This window comes from Poecilia reticulata, linkage group LG2 (genome assembly GCF_000633615.1).
Source record: "Poecilia reticulata strain Guanapo linkage group LG2, Guppy_female_1.0+MT, whole genome shotgun sequence".
NCBI classification, from domain to species: Eukaryota; Metazoa; Chordata; class Actinopteri; order Cyprinodontiformes; family Poeciliidae; genus Poecilia; species Poecilia reticulata.
This window is the reverse complement of record NC_024332.1, coordinates 20341988-20345940: the sequence shown is the minus strand read 5'-3', so window position 1 is coordinate 20345940 and position 3953 is coordinate 20341988. Positions and strand designations below refer to the sequence as shown.

Below are 3953 nucleotides of genomic sequence, written 5' to 3'. Positions count from 1 at the left end.
AAACCAAACGACTCTGCAAACCACCGTAGCTCCACCTACAACTACTACAACTACAACCACTACAACCCCCACCTCCCTGGCTTCAACCACTTTTACTACAACTTCACCAACCTCCCCTGTAGAATCCGCAAACCAAACAACCGCCGTAACTCCACCTACAACTACACCAACCCCCACCACTCTGGCTTCAGCCGTAGCAAACGTAACAACCTCTGCTCCAGGACCTGGTAAGTTGGGCGTTTGCAGCTTCTGTCACAAAGTGAATTATATTTTACTGGCCCAGATCATAAAGTTGATTCTTTCTGTTTCTAGAATATGTTATCGCTCTGAACATGAAGATCTCTACCACGCTGTCGATACAGGACAATTCTGATTACATCTTATCTCTGGTCAGTAACCCTGTTGACTACAAATGATAAGGAAGCAGTTTCAGCCGAACAGGTTGGGCTGATAATCCCGTGAAGTCTTCCTCGTCTTCCTTCTCTGAACCTTTGCATCTTGAGATGAGCAGCTCATGCCAACTGGGAAATGACTTACATTTTTCAGGAGCAGTTTCGATTGAGCTCAATGAGTCATGGTAACAGCCTGTCTTTTCTTCTGCAGATTAAAAGCAAACTGATTGAGAAAGGGCTGCCTTCAACCATAAGTCTTCGCCTCCTGAGCAGCGGTCTGGTGGTCGTCACAACACCGAGCCCCTAGAGGAAGATCACAAAGAACTAACTGATCGCTACAGGAAAATATATTCAGAAGACATAAATATATTTTTAAGGGGATGATTTTCATCTTCTTGCATTTGTAAAACAATCAGTCAACCTGTATAATTCTTTACTTTGATTCATATGTTGAAATAAATGACTAGTGGTTAAAACTGTTAATATAGTAATGTCATTTTTATTTCTTTATGGTTTGATTTAAATTTTTTGCCCAATAAAGAGGCAGTTGCCTTCTGGATGTAGAATAATGTCAGGTGAGGATCAATTGTCATAACATTGAGCAATAGCTACAGTTATTGCTCAATAACTTTAGCTATTGAGCAACAGTCTGAATGTTGCTATTCAGTCAACATTCAGACTGTTGATCTTGAAGTCTTGGAGTTACAGTGGGGAGAAATGAACTACTATCTCTCCAAATTAAAAAGAGTCATCTGAGGATTTAGTCCTGAGGAAGACTGAGGGAAGACATGGCTCTCAATGGAGGGAAGACTTTCTATGTATAGACTATACCTAGTCTTCTATACCTAGGGTCTTCTAGGCTTTGACTTCTAGGTCTTGGGAATACCTAGACGTAGATGTAGGTCTTTACAAAAATGAGCTAGACCTAGGTTTGAGGATGTAGCCCTGGGGAAGACCTAGACCTCAATGGAAGAGATAATAGGTATTCACTAGAAGACCTAATCAGACGGTCTAGGTCATCATTAGAAGACCTAGACTGTCTATAAGGGAACATCTAAGGAGTGTAGGTCCAGTGGAGACCTACACCCCTTAAGGTCCAGGGAAGACCCTAGATAATCTAGGGAAGACCTAAGGACCTTCACTAGACCTAGACCCTTGACTACAGAAGACCCAGAAGGTCAAGGTCCTAGACCTTAAGGGTCTATGTCTTCAGATCTTCACTAGACCTAGACTCTTCACTACARAAGACAGAGAAGCCTGTGGTCTTCAATAGACTTAAAGGGTCTATGTCTTCTTTAGGTCAGGGGTGCTCAATCCAGTCCAGAGCTCAAGTCAAGTCCAGAGATACCCTCCTGCAACTTTCAGATATATCCCTGCTCCAACACACTTGAATCAAATGAATGGCTGGTTACCAAGCCTGTTCAGACCTGAATGACAGCTGGTGAGGGAATTCATCCATTTGATCCCAGCCTGTTGGAGTAAGAATGCATCTAAACGCTGAAGAACGGTAGATCTCAAGGACTGGACTTGAGGACCCCTGCCTTAAGTCTTCCCTAGAAAGTTTTCTCCTCTACAAGGTCTTCACTAGAAARCCTAGACCTCTTCCATTGAGGYCTCGGTCTTCCCTATGTCTTCCCAGACCTAGGGCTAGGTCTAGGAATAGATCTAGACCCAGGTGTAGCTCATTTTTGTGCAAAATACAAAAATKAGCTTCAGGGTTGCTTCAGGGAGAGGGTTGATTAATTTTTTAGCAGGTGAATGAAAATAATTCACAGTAATATATTTTTAGTACATCTAACAAAGTGTTTCACCACTTTCCTACATGGCGTTCCTTTACACTATCATCCTGGGCTGTAACACAAAGCTTCAACAAGAGTTTTAATGTTTTCCAAATAGTTTTAGTTGGTTTTATAAATCCTGTCATCTGTGATCCCTCCACACTTAAATCCTGTGAAAACTGTGAAAATCATGTAATGTATTCTCTGGTTAAGTGTTTGCATGATGGCACAATAAAATTTACAACAGCTACCCCAGGTGGACAATAATGATAATGTAATCTAATTATGGGACAAAAATGCTTTTCCTAAAGTGAATATTAATCCAGTTGACTTTACGGTGGAAAATGTTTTTTGATAGTTGGGTCTGGACACCTTTAGTCCKTGCAAATATTSCTTTTACTGGACCAGATGCCAAATCAAGCCGAGTTTATTTGTATAGAATATKTCAGCAACATRGCAGTTYGAAGTGTTTCAMATCATAAAAACWTAATACAGTAACCAATCATGAAACAAGCAATAAACCTTACCTTCAACCAAATGCCATAATCAAAATCATCAGGCAAATATGCCAAAATATATTGATCAATGGCAGAAGGATGAGGACGGATGGTTCTGATTGGTTGTTGAGCACTGGGAGAGCTGGGAGAAGTATTTTCACAGATCACCTGTCTCATACCATATTGTCACAACTTAGTGATAGCTTCAGCTCATCCTGGATATGCGGAAGACCCTGGCTTAATCCGCTGCCCTGGTTTTGTGTTACAGCCCTCAGGTCTTACAGGGTTTAACCACAAGTTTAACAGCATTCCACCATCTTTCTCTCAAACCACAAAGAGATGATGGGAAACAGGAGTATAAATGTTTCCTCGTCTCTGTTGTCTTCAGCGTTTGCGGAGAGACGTCGACTCCTTCACCATGTTGCTCTCCTTGTTGCCGCTGCTGCTGCTGGTCAGCGCTTCACAAGCCACTCATTTTCTGGGCACCATGATGACCTACTACCCAAAGGAAACTCGTGCAGACRGCTCAGTCTCAGTAAGACATSATTCTATGTCAATTTCTGTATTTGGCTTTTAGGGTTTGATTGTACTCAAAATCTCTTTGCTTTAAATCCACAGGKGATCCTTCGMTWCAAGCTGAATTTTGTCTTATGTTCAGAWTTTGATACATGGCAATGTARTGGSAACTGTGGAACASAAASCCAGACMCTCGCTTTGTCTGTGGTTGATGAAGTAACTGGTGAATGGTGTCAGAGAGAAGGAGCGATAACTCATCTGCTCCCAAATAACACCGGATTTGAGACTGTGTGAGTCCTCCACTTTAAAAATGAGAAGTAACCAAATCTRAGAATCTGTTTTCACAACTTTATTCAGTCAATAAAAAACACTTCCTATCAAAATAAAATAAATATTTACAAATATTTACAAATATGATCAGGAATCATAGTATGTAGCTTTTATCCAGGTTTTGTTGGATTTTGTGGATCTGAATTAGAACCTGATATGTCTGAAACCTGATCACTAATGTCCACTGCAGGTTGGCWGGTGGAAACTGGATCAATAGCATACAAAATAGTATTGTATCCTGGAGAGCTGTGACTGCTGTTGAAGTGAGGAACCGGTCTGACATCGGAAAACCCAACACATCCCCACAGACCACCATCCTCCCTGCTCTGAGGTACGACATGACGGATGGATGCTTCACTGAACCCAGGAAATATGGATGTTTGTACATAAATGATACAGGCATTTCCCAAAAGACAGACAATGGACAGAGGATTTGATTT

At 41.3% G+C, this 3953-nt stretch overlaps 1 protein-coding gene across 1 annotated transcript in view; it reads left to right on the top strand.

Annotated features, from left to right (window-relative positions):
• The window catches only part of LOC103480663 (uncharacterized), a 13256-nt gene that overhangs the window by 5145 nt on the left and 4158 nt on the right, over positions 1 to 3953 (top strand). The gene's annotated exons all lie outside the window — the stretch shown is intronic.